Here is a 17,903-nt window from a genome sequence, read left to right on the forward strand (position 1 = left end):
CAGAAATTGTGTCAGCATGCATTGACACTGTCCTGTCCCCACATATATTCAGGACCACACCCACACACTCCACCACTTTCACGAAATTCGTTTCCCTGGCCTCCAACTGCTGCTCTTCACCAGTGCAGCAGCAATGTTCTTTTAGGACTTAATGTGCTTGGACTGTACGTGTTGCTGCTGGGAAAACAGAAGATATTTTACACCATTGTCACCCCCCAGTGCTACCTCCAAATGTTGGCCAACGCAGAGGAGCACAGATTCATCCGCAGCAGATTGTGTGGTCACGGCGGGGGTGAGTGTTGGCTGTACCTGGTAATCAGCAGGATATTGTCTTGACCATATAAGACCTGGTGCAATGATACATCCAGGATTCGATAGAAAGTTTGAAGACTCCCAGGGCAGTGTCCTCCTCACTGTTTACCCCTGTGCTGTTCTCTCTGCTAAGGGAATGTTCTTGATGAAGGGCGTTTGCCGAAACATCGATTTTCGCCCTCCTCGGAAGCTGTGTTACCTGCTGTGCTTTTCAAGCACCACTTGAATCTGTTCTCTCTGCTGTGTCCATCCTGTTGGTAGTGGATGGAACTGAATGCTTTGCTGGGCCATTTCTTTGAGAAGTTAAAATTCAGAAACGTGTGAATTGTAGGTCCGGAGTCATCCTTTCGGAAAGGATGGTAGAATACAGTCCCTAAAGGGCGTTTATACTTAAAACAATGTTAGATTTGGATCTCACATTTGGACTGAGTTCAAATTTCGTCGTCAACATTTTTATCCTGAGAACATTATCTGCATGACTCTGTCAGTGACAGTAAAAGTACACAATTACCTCCTGATAAGACCAAGATTTCAACAGTCTGTTTCAATTTGAACAGATTTCCTGAAACAGAGATGTGCTCGGACCCACGGAGAGAGCACCTTAACCCAATCTCACAGAGAGAGCATGTGTTACAAATCACAAAGAGAGAGCACCTGAACCCTGTACCACAGAGGGAGCATTTATATCCATTCCACATCAGAAAGCAACTGCACCCAGTCCCACAGAGGTTGCACCGGTATGCAGTCCATAGAAAGAGCACCTGAAGCCAGTCCCACAGGCAAAGCACCTGTAATCGGTCCCACAGAGAGATCACTTAAACCCAGTATCACAGAGATAACAACAGTACACAGTCCAACAGAGAAAGTAACTGAACCCAACCCCACGGAGAGAGGCGATGTACCCAGTCCTACAGAGAGGACACCTGATCCCTGTCCCACAGAGTGTGCATCTGAACCCAAGAGAGAGCCCACATACTCAATCCAACAGAGTGAGCACCTGAAAACAATCCCACGGAGTGATCACATGTACCCAGCCCCAGAGAGAGAGCAACTGTACCTCGTCCCACACAGAGAGCACCTCTACTGAGAAGCACAGAGAGAAAACTCGAACCCAGTCCCACAGAGCGATCACCTGTTCCAGTCCCACATTGAAGCACATGAACACAGTCGTACAGAATGACTACGTGTAGCAGTAACACACAGAGAGGACCTGAACGCTCTCACCTCACAGTGAACAAATTAGTGGAACATTAGGTAAGTGGAGGAGTTATAACATTTCACATCGGCTGGGCAGTTTAGAGCCTTTTGTTAATAGGAGCAAGTTGCTTCGACATTAGGTCACTGGGAGGTTAATAGTACATCCCACGGTTTGTATATTTGGAAAGCTTCCCCTCTGTGTGAGAACTTTGATGGGACATCAAATCCCTAGAGATTTTATAACATTTTCCACATTTTGGCATTGAAATGGTCTCTCCTTAGTGTGAACATGTTCACGGCTCAACAGTCACGTGAGGCTGGACTTGAAGCCACGTCCCTTGTGCTGTGAGGGAACAATGCGAACGACTGACACAAATGCATAAGTGAAAGGAAGGTCTCATCAGGTCTGGCAACATCTGTGAATCGAGGTCTGAGGTACTTTTTCGGGTTTGGTGACCCTTCCCCAGTTCTGCAGTACTGAATTGTTAAGCATGATTTCTGTTCACAGATGCTCCCAGACCTTCCACGTCTTTCCTGCAACTTCTGCTTTTGTTTCTAATTTGCAGCATCCACAGTTCGTTTGTATTAAGTTTTAGGCTAACAATTGAGCCGCCGCTCTGGACTATACAGCTGCCATTTTAAATGCTCAACATTGTTGCCGTTCAGAGTGAAAAGAATCTTTCTATTTATTCCCTACAAGTACACTTGATCTATACAATGCTGACAAAAGAGAATAAATTATCCATGTGTGCACGACTGATATAATATCACCAAGTCTGATGTCAGGCCACACAATCAACGTAAAAGTCACCAAACTCTTTCTGGATCGATATTAGAGAGTAGCAACTGCTGGTGGTTTACCTTGAGGGATACCACACCACAGACGAGCGGAGGGGTTGAAAAGGAATGTCATTACCTGTTATCTCACAGATGTAAACCCACACTTATTGCATCATGTGGAAACATGGCAAACAGCTTTGCGATCACGTTTGGCTTTCGGGATGGTCTTCAAAGAGAAAAAAAAGTAGAGTTCATGTTCAATCAAACAGCAATGTTTCCAGTCATTAGTTGAATGAGCGGTTTTTGTTCCATTGACGGCCTTAAGACATCGAATAGCTATTTCGTCGAGCAGTTACAACATTAGAACAGAGCACGCCACAGTTCTGCAAACTGAGTTTAGAAGTAAGTTGTTTGGTGACAGACACTGACATAATGAGCCGAAGGGACTGTCCCATTGTTGTTAAAATTCAGTGACTCTCTATCATTTTGCAACTGAACAAAAAATCAAAAGCAGTGTCAAGAAGAAAAGCTGCAAGCATTGTGTGCTTCTTCTCTGGTTCTCTCGTTATAGTGATTCACACCTCTCACTTCTCTTTCCTGATGTTGACTCCCAGTAAGAGAATAAGGATTTAATCTGCCTGTACAAACTCTGGAAAATGAACATGAGTTAAGTTTATCCAAAGCTTAGATCGTCCGATTAATAATTAATAAAGATATGTATAGTTCGCAAGAAAGGCACGAAAGGGCAGGTCAGTATGGGAAGATCAGAAATTAGCTCTTTGAATTGCGGAATTGGTCCCTTTCTGCTCTGATAAAGTATGATCTTAATATGAGGCTTAAAAACTGGCCTGAGTAAAGTTGATGAACGAAGAAATGAGTGGTTCCCTTCGGCGCACTTAACCAAAGCTGAAATGTGCAAACGACAACACACAAAGTAGAGTTATTATGGTGATACAGGAAAAGCAGTCTTCAACAACCTCATTGAGTCGGGCTCCATGAGGCCCACAGTCACCTGTCACAAACCACCATTGCCCTATCCTTCTCTGCCTTCCCCTCTGTTCTTGTTTGAAACCGATTGCACGTGAGGCAATAGCATTTGGCATTACTGATGTGGGATGCCAACATGCCGGGAATTCACTCGGACTGTGCGATGGCATGATCCTGCTTCGAATGATCAGGCAGTATTTCATATTTATTACTTGAAATATTAACAATTAACAGTCCATGGAAGTGAAAGCATTGAATTCTTTTGAGAAGACGAGATAGGAAGACCTCTGTTTATATCACTACAAACACTGACTGATTCAGCATTGCATTCTCCCATCTTTCTGGTTATGTTCCCTTTTCTCTGTTGCGGTTTCGTTGCAACTTTTAGATTAGATTAGATTACTTACAGGCCCTTCGGCCCAACAAGTCCAGACCGCCCCGCCGAAACGCAACCCACCCATACCCCTACATCTACCCCTTACCTCACACTACGGGCAATTTAGCATGGCCAATTCACCTGAGTGTGGGAGGAAACCGGAGCACCCGGAAGCACCCGCACTTCTGTTCCCTGATTTAGTTCAAGCAGTCAATGTTGTTTCTTCTGAACAATTAACTCAATCTTGAGTTACTTGCGGTTTTCCCATAAGTACTGCTGTTTCTCCTTCTCTTTCCTTTTCCCTGCTTCATCCCAGTTTGTTGCGAGTAGCGAGGTGAGGCAGGAAACACTGCAGATTTGCCGTGGCATATTGTGATAACGGCGTAGACACCATGAGGTTACTGCAATCATTCTCTGCTGTCACACTCCATTCACTTTACACCAACAGTAAATACATCATTGTGCTCTGATAGATGTAATGCAATTGCATTTTTTTCTGGTCGATTAAGAATTCTATTTCCAACTCGAAATTTGTTGAGTAACAAATGTGTCCTTACGTGAGGTAGAAGTGACAGATACATGACCAGGAGAATTTGAGCTCCATTCTACACAGTTCAGCAAGCGGGAAAGAAACCCTCTCAGCAGCTCTATTCAGAAACTGCCTCCGAGAGACAGGGTTTCAAAGAGCAAAAATTGTAAAAGAAGGACATGAACAGAGAGTTGGAGAATGTGAAAGAGGTTCAGCTGGGTACTCAGAGACATTTGAAAAATTGGTGACGCAAATGGAGTGGTTCAAGGATTTATGGGTAACGTTTGTTCAGACTAAACTGGGAAGTAGAGCCAAAGATGTCATTGCCACGATGTCAGATGTGGTGACAATAGATGATGAAACGTTTAGATAGCATATTTTAAGTGTTTATGAATTGGTTCCAGACGTATATAGACAGCGGTTCAGAAACACAAAGAAGGAAAAAGGTTAGACTTAGGTTGAGTTCGAAAGGTTTAAACATAGAAATTTTGAACGATGGTTGCATGCTTTGAAAAGAGATAAGACATTTGAGGCTATCAGAGAGATTACTCTGCTGTAGGAGTTTAAATAAACTCACTTCCAGAAATGTTAGCGATTCACGTGAAGGAAATAGAAAGCTCAGGATGTGAGAAGTACAGCAGAATTAACAGATGAGTACGTGTTGCTGCAGCTTCCAGGAGGAATTTCGACCTGTGAAGGATAGAAATTGGGAGAATGAAATGTCCCACACGACTAAAACAATAATGGATAACACTGGTAAGATTTTGCCCCAGGTTAAAGCAACACAAGAGAATGGACAGGAGGTGAAAGTCCTCAGGTATTTCACTATAATGGAGTGGGACACAGAAACGTATCGGGAAAAGGTATTCCACTGCAGAAGTTGGGGCATGTAAAGACACACTGCTGGTCGTGAAAGAAATGTGCTGTTTTAAAAGAAGCTCAGCCAGTGGCATTAGTGTAGGTATTAAAGGAAACCTCCTCGTAAAATAAGGGCTGAGGAGCTACAGGAGAGTGCACAGCTTAGGCAGTGGCTTGGTGTGGAGTCAGTACCTGACCTCTGTAAAGAATACGCCTCGGTGCGCAAAGTTTAATCTGAAAGAACAGGGGGAGGAGGACAAGAAAATATAATTTTGAGCGATAAAGGATCTAGCCAGTCACTGATAGTAAGTGAGGGTGGGGGTGGGGTGTCCCAAATATGCACTGCTTCTTATTTGTTACCCGGACGTGTAGTAATTGGTGGGATATATTGACAGAAATTTAGATTTTCCATATGTAAAATCAGGTTGGCGTGCCAATTTAAGACATTTGAAGTTACAGTGGAAGTTATTGTCGGAGTCAAGAATGTGTTGTTGGAAAAGCACAACGGCATCTGAGCAGCAGGAAAAATGGACGTTTCGGGGAAAAGCACTTCATCAGCAATGGGGCTTCGAGCCTCAGGAGTGGAGAGATAAATGGGAAAGGTGGGGCTAGCGAGAAGATAGGTGAGAGAGTGTAACGTCAGTTTGAGGAATTCAGCTTGTTCTTGGGAATGAATTGGCAGGATCCAAAGTGGAAATGACATCCTTTGTTGTGGAGAAGCCCAAAGAAGACCAAGAAAATCAGGAGTTAAACAGAATTATCCTGGTATTTTACCAGACTCTGTGGCAACCTGATTCCACCATCATAAGTCACAGCACGAAGTGAAAACTAAAGAGAAAGATGAAGAAGTCGAGGTTCATGAAGCAGAGACGCTGTATTTGTATTGGTGCAGGATAAACCTGAACAGGCAGAGCGTCAGGCAGAAGTGTTTATTTCTGAAAGCTGAAGAGACTTGCAATAACAAGACAAGATTCATACGCCGTAAAGGAGGCAGACAATATTCCAGAGGATTATTATTTAAAAGGTAGAATCCTCACACAGACATGGAGACGACGGCAGGTTAGTTCAGAGGAGAAATGGGCTTAAGTGCACCAGATTCTGTTGCCGATAGCATACTGATAGGAAGTGTTACAGATAGCACGTGAACTGTATGTAGGTGGTCACCTCGGGTAATCGATGACTTAGGCTAAGGTACAAATATATTTGCACTGGCCTGGAATGCACAAGGATGTGGTTAACATTTGCCATACTTGCCATACATGCCCAATTTAGGTACGCCACAGGCAGTAATACAACCTGCACCTTTTTTTACCAATTCCATCGCAAGAAGCTTTCACGTGGGTTATCATTATTGTGTAGGTCACCTCCCGAGAACTAAGTTGAGAAACAGTATTTGTTAACCATGATTGATGTGTCTGCCAGATTTCCGGAGGCAATTCCATGACTGTGTAAGAATGCAAAAAGAATGGTAGAGGAATTTGTACATACGATATGGGCGACACAAAGAGATAGAATCGCACCAAGGATCAAATTTTACTAGGAGCCTGTTTAAGGAGATTATGGATAAGTTATGTATATGACACTTTAAATCAAATGGAAATGGTGTTGAATTCCAAAGAGCTTTAGAGTCGTGGCATCAGACCTTGAAGCCCATGTTGAGAGCATACTGTGAGGATTACATGAACGATTGGCATAATGGTATCCCATTCGTATTGTTTGCCATTAGAGATGCCCCACATGAATCTGTTCAGTCCACTTTCTTTAAATTAATAGCCGGTCATGAAGTGAGAGATCAGTTGACGTTATTTAAAGAAAAATTGACAGGACCAAATTCGGAGATCTCACACTTTGAACATTCATCGGAGGTGAGGGCGATCTAAATCGAGTTGGTGGGATAGCTAAATAGCAGCTGGAGAGTGTAGAATGAAGAAGGGCTCATGTCCGAGGCGTCGATTCTCCTGCTCCTTGGATGCTGCCTGGCCTGCTGCGCTTTTCCAGCGGCACATTTTCGGCTCTGATCTCCAGCATCTGCAGTCCTCAATTTCTCCTCCAAGCTAGTTACATCCCCAAGTTTTACTTAATGCATGTTTACTGGCAGTATCTTTATCAAAGACCCAAAATACATTTCTAAGTTTTTAACCTGAAATGGCCAATAAAGTGACGGCCTTTGGAATGAAGAACGCGCCTAGCACATTCCAAAGGATCATTAACAGAATTGTGATTGGGTTAAGAAACAGTTCACTCCATTTGGACGACGAAGTGATCTTTCATAAGCCCTCGAAAGATCACATGGTACAGTTGTCAGCGCTCTTTGAGCCACTGTGAGAAGCAAAACCGGTGATAAACATAAACAAAACTGTATTCGCGAAAGCAGAGGTTACGTTTTTTGGGACATAACATCGGTCATGAAGGTGGGCCCCACTGAACACAAAGACGAAGGCCAATGAGGTATTTCCACTACCAATCCCGAACAAACAATGCTTCGAATCTGAGGTCTCAGCGGATCCGATCGGATGTTTGTTCCAAACTTCAGCAGTGTATTGGCCCCGTTAACCGATTGGCTGAAAATGAACACAATTTTTCATTGAACAGAACTATGCCAGAAGTTATTCGATCATTTTAAACCAACACAAACCACCAAACTAGTTTCAGCTACACCAAACGTTTCGAATCCTTTTGAAGTCACCATCGATTCCACTGACAGTTGAAGTGGAGCTGTATCCTCCTGGAAAATGAGGATGAGATTGAACTTCCAGTTATTTATTTTTCGAAGAGGATCAACATCCATCAGAGGAAATATTCCAGGATCAAAAAGGAACTGGCCATCCAGCATTCTGCTGTGTATGTCACATACAATATGCTGGTGATGATTGCACTGAACACAATTCGCTTGCGTTCTTAGAACTGATTTAAGATAAGAATATGAGACTATTTCATTGGAGACTAAAGTTACAGAATTTTAATTTAGAAGTCATACATGTTGCAGATCGGAAGTATGTAATCGCAGACTCGATATCGTTTGTTTTACTGATAGAGTTTAGATGAGATTTGTATTTTTTATCACATTGTATGTATAGGCTTATGGGAAGATGTAAAAGTGAACTTACATGGACATTACCGGTATGTCATGGTAATCTGTTTAAAAGGTAGAAAAGCATGAAGCTATCTTGGCATAATGACAGTTCAATTTCTTCTTTGGGGGTGTTATAAAGATGTGGGTGTACCTTTAAGAAAGTTAAATGCAGCCAATCTACCGATCAGCGCTCCAAGTGTAATCAAAAAGGTAATAATGTAACATTGAGTCGAACAACTTGATTAGTTTGTTGCTTGGAAACAAAAATAACTTCGAATTCGGCCAATCAATTTAAATTCGAACCGAAATATATGAAACTCCAATCAAGTTTGAATTGAATATATTGACAAACTTGAAAGCCAATGACACAACCTAATAGTCTGGAGTATATTTATGTTTTTCTTCTGATAAACTTCTGGTATTACTTCCATATCCAAACCAGATTGCATGGTTATACACAACCGATCTAAAATCTCCAACATTTCTTCCCTCAGCTATCCTCACATATCCAATCCAAAACGTGGACAATTTAAACATTATTTTGCATTTTTTAAAGATAGTATTGAACGGAAATGGGTTAATTGGAGCTATTTGTTCAGCGACTGTGATTGAAATCCGTCTCCGTGGATCCTAAACGTGTCACTAGAGGGTTTGTTTCTTGTATTAATTAGAGTCTAAGTTCAATAAATTATTTCATAGTTTGAGTGGGAACGTCACTGACTGCACTAATAAGCATCAGCAGTTCCAGAGAGGAGAGGAGAGATCAGAATCTCGGAACGTTCGACTGGAATGTGTCAATATTGGAACAGAACTTAAGAACAATGGACAGGATTTCATCCGAGGGGCTTTACATGCTTTCTCAGCCTTGGACAGAATTAACATCGCGGATCTATCATATACTTATCATTATTCAAGCTGGTTATTTTCCGATCCTCGCTATAATTGGTGTTCCTTGTAAGTAATTATATCTGTCGCTGAAACCAGGTGAAACTGATTTGCTGTTCGTATTAATTAATATTTTTAAACTTGGAAGTCAACGTTTCCAATTCGAATATAAGATTCTACTCTTTATGAATTGTATGGAGCAAAGTATTGATGACAAATTCCTCAACAATGTGCGAAACGGAACTAGAATGTAGTAAAACTTTATAATCCTTTTTTGTCATGAGCAGATGTGCATTTCCAAATCATCCCCACTCACGAATCATGCCAGGTACCGCCATCAGTGCAACTTCTAAATCAACTGTCGTTTCTGCCTTTGTTAATTCCATATACAACTTTTCCAAGTCCCTTCTAACCAAGTGTCCATTATAGAATAATTGCATTTGTGGATTTCTAACTTGTTCTCTCTTCTGATCTTTGCTCCACGGTGCTTAAGCCATTGATACATGATCCAAAGCCAGAGAATAATAATCTGTTCATATCTGCTTGCCTCATGTATCTTAGAGAAGTCAATGAATCATCCTTCCTTGATCAGGTCCCTGATTCTCTGCAAACCCACAAAAATGTGTTTTATTCTTTAATGTCGTATGGAACAACTGAACCAGTCACTCAGTTCAACATGGGCACAAGATTCAGGCCTGATCAGGGCTGCACATATTAAATGAGGGACAACAAAAGGAACGATTGTTCCCTTCCTTTGCCTGTTTCCAAATTTCCTGAAGGCCATTTCCATTCAGGTAGGTGACCATTCCCTGTTTCAAGCACACTCTTTCTGATTGAGTCTCTCCCGAAGTGTGATGTTTATCTCCACGTTACCTCTGGTGCTCGCCTAACTGATGCTCAAATACAGATGTGAGGAACTTTCAAATCCATGTCAGTGGCAATGCACAGAGAAACAATTGGCTTTTATGTCTCAAGAAAGACACAGAGATGGGCAAGTGAGGGCATGTAATTATTGTGACCATTCGTGAGAGTGTTTTGAGGCAGTATTTGGGATATCATGGACAGATTTTCTCTCCTTTAAAAAGAATGATCTCGTTGCAACAGAGGCATTGTAAAGGAATTTCACCAGACTAAGCCTGTGATGATGGAATCAGAAGGAGTGAAGATTAGTGTGAAGCGTTGTGAGAAAAAAAAACAAAAGTCAATTGCATTGATGGGTGGCATGTTGGCACAGTGTTTAGTACTGCTGCCTCACAGCACCAGACACCCGTGTTTAATTCCCACCTAGGGCAACTCTGCGTGGAGTTTGCACATTATTTCTGGGTCTACGTGGGTTTGCTCTGGGTGTTCCGGTTTCCTCTCACAGTCCATAGATGTGCTGGTTCGTTGAATTGGCCTTGCCAAATTGCCTGTAGTGTTAGGTGGAGGGGTAAACGTAGGTGAGAGGGTCTGGGCGGGTTGCTCTTCAGAGTATTCGTGTGGCCTTGTTGGGCCTAAGGGCCTGTTTCCACACTGTAAGTAATCTATTGAAACTTGACGGTGATGGACAATCACTCATTGTGTTCGAAACAGAAACTGAGAATGTGATAAATTCCATCGATTGTAATTTTTAAAAGATCGGGATACTTTATTCTGGATTTTAAGTGCATTTGAGGTTACAACCGTCATTTAAGTATTGGCTTAATATCAGGGTCATTCACTCTTATCAATGCAGTTGGGCTTACGTTCTTCGTTAATGTTAATAGGTTCTAGGAAACGCTTTCTTCTCACAGAGGGTAGGGAATGTTTTCAATTCTCTGATTTAGCGAGTGAGGGAAGTAGAACACTGAAAGCATTTAAAGAGGAGGTTGATGGATATTTGACCTGTGTGGGTGTAAAGAACTGGACATTAAAGAGAGGTTGATACCAACAGTATGTCACCCATGATCTTATACAATGGTGTGAGCGTCCGAGTTACCCACCCCTGTTTCTTCTGTCCTCATATTTTGTAATTGGAAAGTTGAATGGATTCATTTTCCTCAAAGTGGTGGTATTAAATGTTGAGTTGAGTGAGAGAAAAGTATTTTGTGAGCCGCCTCTATGCGTGGTATGTGGCCGATGTTCGAAAGCAATCTGGATCTACAACAGGACCCAACATTGAAACACCAGTTGCAGAGAGGAGAAACACTGTAAAGAGTTAGGAGGCCTCTTTCGTATCCAGCCTGGATTTGCCAATCACATTTTCCAACGCATACCAAACCATGTGTAACAGTCTTGAGGAACTGAATGATATCCTGTGTTGCTGCGGACGAGGTATTTGGAGGAAATAATCTCCATCTGCTTCTATGCAGGCAGTTCTATGGGACTGAATGGAACATGGGGACTGAGGAGCAGGAGTGGTTCATTAGACACGTTTTTAATACACCACGAAGAAGGAAGACAGAATATGTAATTCAGTTGTAAGATTACAGAATGAATAAACAGAAGTTGTTCCTTTTAGTCAACATGTCAGCTTCCTTACGGTCGCAAACCTGGGAATGTAGACTGGAGAGAAAGGAAATAACAGAACTATGATACAGCAATTTGAGTACTGCCTTCACAGGAAAAATACCTCATTATTAAAGCGTTCCCAGCAACAGGAGAAATCCTAAGTCTGATGAGAAAAGGAAATCGAATGAAATTAGTAAGTACGTGTATTTGGAAAACATTTTGGAAAAGAAAGGAATGGACATAGGAAACGTTGACATACATTTATGAAACGGGAAAAATATTTAAGAAACCGACTGGTAGATATACTGTGGAGGAGCAATAGAGGTAATGAATTTGATTTTCATAAATAGTTTTGATAGTCCAATGTGCAAAGTAAAATTATATTGTTTTGCGGATGATGAATGCACATAGTGTTAAAATGGGAGAGCTGACAGGAAACAGTGAGTATGAAAAAATGGATGCTTGTTTGGAGTGGAAGGCATCGCAATGCTCGATTCTTGGGCCCCAGATTTTGCTAATGCATATCAATCATTTGTTTGAGGGTATCAAATGCAATATTTCGAAAGCTGTTGATGGCTATTACCAATGTCGGATTGTCGGTGGGTGAGAATCCTGCGAAAAAGCTCAAGGTGACAGAGACTAGTGAAGTGAATGGGAAAATACGTGGCAGATGAAGAGCGTTGCGGATAGATGTGACATTGTGTATTTTGCTGGGAACAATAGGACAGCATCATCCAATTGAAAAGGGATTGATTGAGAAATGTTGACCTCTGAAGGGCAGTATGTTCTGAAGGGCAGAAGTCAATACCGGAATGGCATCGAATTACTGAACAGTGTACATAGTCTCAGCAAGTGGATATCTGTAACACTGAAAATAATCTGGATTGGCTTGTACGCTCGTCACTGAAAGCAATGTTGCAGGAGCACAATGCACTTAGGAATATAAGTGTTGTATTGACAAGCAGTTCATGGAGATTAGAGCACAGGAGTAAAGGTATCTTACTGCAACTATACAAGGCCTTGTTGAAATCCCATTTCGAACATTGTGCAATATTGTGCCCAGTTTTGTTCTCCTTACCTAATAATGGGCAAATTTGACATTGAGGGAGTGCACTGAAAGATGACCACACTGGCCTCAGGGATAAAAAGGCTTGCTGTAGGAGCAGAGATTGGGTCGAATGCGTTTTTATTCTGTGGAGTGTATGAAAATGAGTGGACATATCTATGAAATATGTAGAGCTATGATTGGGTGAAACAGATTGGAAGCAGGGATGACAATTCTTCTGGTTGGGACATCTAAAACAATGGTCCATAGTGTTATGTGCAGGCAGGTCATTCTGCATTCACATTAGTATAAATACCTGCACTCAGAGATTCGTGAATCTGGTGAATTCTCTACAACAGAAGTGTGCCGAAGTGAAGGCACTAAATATAAATCGACACTAAGCTAAGGGAGAGAGAGGAGGAGAATGCTATCGGGACTGACGATCCACAAATCACGGCAATTACTTCCCCAATGATGTGGTAACTGTGATCATGTTGAACACTGTGTTCTTGAAAATCGTACAATATCAATAATGGGACTTCTGGGAAAAATAAGTTAAAGGGTTAGCCCCCCAAAAAAGTGTGACACCAACATGGTCAGGCACTTATGGGCTGCGTTGTTGAACTGCTAATTGTATTTCTGTTTTTTTCCATTTTTTTCTACGAAGGGCTATAATGGTTTATAGTTTAACTTCGAAGCCATTACTTTTCTGCTTTGTACCAAGATACCGTGCCTTGATGGGGGAGGAGGGGGAGGGTGGAGATGATTATTGTCAATGTACCTAAGGTATCGTAACATGTGGCGACTTGTAAAACTGAGGGCATGTGACAATATACCGAATAAACATATTTAATCTCCTATGGAACCACATATAGATGGCTCTTCAATTTTTAAGAGGCCTTTTTTTCTCGTTAGTTACGCTTTTGCACTTCATACAATTGCAGGCGCAGTCTTCAGAACACACCCAATCCTGTCTCCAGACCATACTGGACACTCTTTTCACACTGCACTGTGCTTTAAATCTCGACACATTGCCACCCCACACCAGCCTCCTGTCTGGTACACATCTCCTCCATTCCTGTCTGAATGACTTAAAAAGCTAAACGTTTGTGAAGAAAAATGCTCCAGAAAACTTAATAGAAAAGAGAGACAAATAGAACGGGTGGTGCAAAAGGGGTCCACCTGGAATATTCCGGCCCTTCTGCCATCTTTGGGATATTTAATGTTTGTTTCCTTCTTCATGGAATGACTTTGGAGACTCAGAGTACGTTTGTCAGATTCCATGTAATACTGTCCCTGAAGAATTAACAGAATGAGAAGAACATGTGCATTGATGGCCCAAATGCTGCCTTTGTGTTTACTTCAGCACTTTCTAATCCATTCTCAATTTAATTTGGAAGACTACATTGAAAAAGATCATTGAAGATTAGAGAAAGTGCCAGAAAATTCATCTCATCCTCTTGCAACGTGCTTCACTCATTGAAGCCTGGATGCAATTGTACTGCTGTGGTCTTCATAGCTCCCGGTGCAGGACAGAACTGACATGGTCTACGCAATTTTCTGCATTCGTCAGATTGGCGGGTTGGACCAAGCAGAGCTTGAACCACGCAGTACTCTGTGTTCAACAGATATCTCCTCTGAGTTAATGGTTCTCTGTAGTGGATTGAGAATTTGATATAACTAACGATTTCATCTGATCTGGCAATGCCTTTATTTCTCATTCTTCTGACTTGACCCTCCTTCACTCACTCCACGAACGTTGCAGTGTAAGCATACATCGTTCATCATGTTGGTGACAACACACTGTCCTCGTAGCAGTCATTACCTCCTCATTCAGAGGCAGTCAGCCATTCCCATCGTGCTCGGGACTCCACATAAAAAGAAAGGATGCCCTCTCTGATAAAGGCCATCCCCTGAGTTGACATCTCAAAACACCCTCCACCTTACTACTCTCCATGGCCAAACGACCTCATCAAGTATTCCTTATGTACTGAGAGGAATTGGGCCATTGGGAATTTCAGGTAGCAGATTGTCAGGGAGATGGACCGGTCAGACTGAACCATGTCTGCACCGGTCGGACTGAACCTTCCACGGCACACTGTATGACTAAGTCCTCGATTGCCTCGCCATATATGTAACGTACTGCCTTCTATTCTTCCTGAAAAGTTCTCAGTTTCACGGTTAACTACGCTATATTCCAACTGCCAAGTTGTCGTCCAATACTTATCCAACTGGAGATTCTCTACCTCCTCTTGATAACTTCAGTTCCTTCATAACTTAGCTGGAATATATTTGTTCCATTTATCTAAAACGTTGGTATAGTCTGCAAATAATTGAGGCCCCAGCATTGCTTACCGTGTCACTGCAGTCATTACTTTGTGTTGCACTGATGAAGACTGAATTATCGCTAATTTATACCTGCACACCGTTCGGTAACCAGTCCTCCCTGTATTTCTTGTGCAGAATCTTTGAAAGGCGGAATATTCAAGCATGAGAGATTAAAAGTTCTGCTCCAACAGCTCAGTAAATGCCTCAAATGGCTGAATGACTTCATGCTGTTCCTGTTGAAAAATCTTGATGGGCTCCGTGGCCTGCTTCAGTGCAGGTGTAGTTGTTGCTGGTACTGAACATTTTGGAACCATCAGTGTACAGCTCACTTCTGACTTTATTTTTCAGGGCAAGTCATTAATGCTGCAGATGCTGATAGCCCACAGTGACTCATGAATGCCCAGTTTCCATTTGTTCGGTCTTTTGGAAGTATGCCCTACTTCACAGAAGTTAGTACCACACAACACAATGGGCACTGTCTTCGATCTGAGGCTGAGACTTCCCCTCCGCCAGGACTGTGCACTGGATGCTCCTAAAGATGCTGGTAGGGAGAGGTTCAACTGTGACACGTACTTTGCGAAGAATGTTTCCCTCCTGTTGGATCTCAAACCACCTCCTCCAGTCTGTCTGCTGTTTTTGAGGCATTGTATTTCTCTGTCAGTGATGAGCCTGTGGAGATTTTCTTGCTGAGGGGAATGAAATTCTCACATCGAGAGTACATTCTGAATCTTTGTCACACACGGTCGTTCCTCAGATTTGTTTTCACACAGGGGTGATGTGGAGGGCAGTAGATGTCTATCATCGGGAAAGTTTCTTGAGCTTTTTTCAGATGTTATCATGAGATTTCCCAGTTTCCGAGATCAGTATTGGAGAATTCCGGTAAAACACATTTTCTAAATGTATCCTATTGTGCCCCCACCACTGATGGGTCTGTCCTGCTGGTGGGATAGGGTATACCCAAGGGTGGTGATGGGGCCTCATTTGTCATTACCCATCAGGCATGATTCTGTGAGTATAACAATGCCAGACTATTTCCTGTCCGGGTCAATATGTGGAATAAGTGTGACAATGGAACAGGCAATAATTGGTTATAAAGCTGTATGATATTTGACTTTGTGTTGTATTAACGAAACAGGGTGAGGAAATGAATGCGTACGTTGAGGGAAACCGATGGGGTTTAATGACATTAGATAGACAGAGCGACAGGGTGATATATAGGGAAATGAATATTCAGCACATTTTATATTTGGGATGCGAGACCGAAACGAAAAGGAAGTGGGGGAGATCTAGAAATAAAGGGTGGTCTCTGTATGATTATAAAACAGGACAATACTTCAAGAGATTGCGACATTGTCTAAACTGTATTGTTGTTGATACAAATTTCCAGTTGCGGTGAGTTTGGGTAGAGTTTTCCACCGTGGGGCTGAGTGAGTCTCAACAAACTCAATGGGCAGAAAAGCGTGTAGTGTGGGTCTTTATGACCCAACCGCAGTCTGTATCTGACATTCTCCAGAACATTTTATACCCGACGTTCGTTGGAACATTCTCTTCGCAACATTCACTGGAACATTCTATACTCACCATTTCCCAGAAGATTTTACATCCAACATTCTGTAACTGATATTCACAGAAATATTCTACAACTGACATTTCCCGCAAAATACTGAACCCAACATTGTATAACGGAGATTACTCGGAACATTCTATCATTGACCTTATTTGTGAGGGGTGGGACATCAGTGAATTGAACAAAGGTAAGCTCACAATGGAAGTGGTCCTGTTCGAAGGAGAAGGGGTCACTGAACAGAAGTCCCCTCATTCAGTAAAAGGTATGAATACAATTTACCTGCAATACCTTTCTTCACATCACACGATCGACCACAATTTAGACTTAAAAACAGAAATTTCGAAACTCCACGAGTCGTCAAAAAACTGGGAGAGTATCCTTCAGGACAGCGATGTTTTCACACTCAGCATTTGATTCGGAAAGAAGCGACCCGCGTCTGCTTTCTCGTGCTCAAGTATATGTTAATGTTCCAGAAATAATCTGTTTTGATGGATGTCTCTCTGTTTATTTGAGGATGGAAGGATTCTTGTGTGTTATGACACATTTTTGTCAATAATTCTTACCTTCACATTTATTATTTCTACGCCAATTATTTTAATAAATTTCTGAATAACATAACACATTTGAAAATCTAACTAGGTTCTCAATTAAACTTCATCCCCAGGACATCAATGTGAACTTCACCAGATTCTTCATTTCCCCTTCCCCCACCTCACCCGACTTCCAAATTTAAGTTCAGCACTGTCCCCATGACTTGTTCTACCTTCCGATCTTCCATTCCACCTATCTACTCCACCCGCCTCTGACCAATCACGTTCATCCCCATCCATTTACCCATTGTATTCTTTGCTACTTTCCCCACCCTCCTCTCTGACCTATCACCTCCATCCCCACCCCCATTCACTTATTGAAATCGATGCTGATTCTCACCACCCACAGCCTCCTCTCATTCATCTCTCCACCCTGCAGGCCCTCTGCCTTTATTCCTGATGAAGGGTTTTTGCCCGAAACGTCGATTTTCCTGCTCCTCGGAAGCTTCCTGAACTGCCGTACTTTTCCAGCACCACTCTAATCTAGAATCTGGTTTCCAGCATCTGCAGTCCTTGTTTTCACCTTTCAATTGAACTGGCCACTTTACCTGTAAGCTGATCTATGATGTATTTTCCTTCTTGAAAGTCGACGGAGTGACGATATACATCCTGCTTTATAAAGATTGTGGATTGTCTTCATGTGTTAGACGTTACCTGGCAGCCATGGCATTGGCGGATCTACTGGTCATTATCCTCGACCTGATACTGAGACACATTCCCATTGTTTACCGGGAACAGTTTTATTTCCTGTACTCAATCCCAGTGTGTAACATCCACGCCGTCCTGGTTTATGCAGCAACTGACTGTTCTGTCTGGTTCACTGTCACGTTCACCTTCGATCGTTTTGTGGCCATTTGTTGCAAAAAGCTGAAAAGTAAATATTGCAGTGAGAAAACTGCGGCTGTGG

Source organism: Chiloscyllium punctatum, chromosome 19 (assembly GCF_047496795.1).
Source record: "Chiloscyllium punctatum isolate Juve2018m chromosome 19, sChiPun1.3, whole genome shotgun sequence".
In the NCBI taxonomy this organism is placed as follows: domain Eukaryota; kingdom Metazoa; phylum Chordata; class Chondrichthyes; order Orectolobiformes; family Hemiscylliidae; genus Chiloscyllium; species Chiloscyllium punctatum.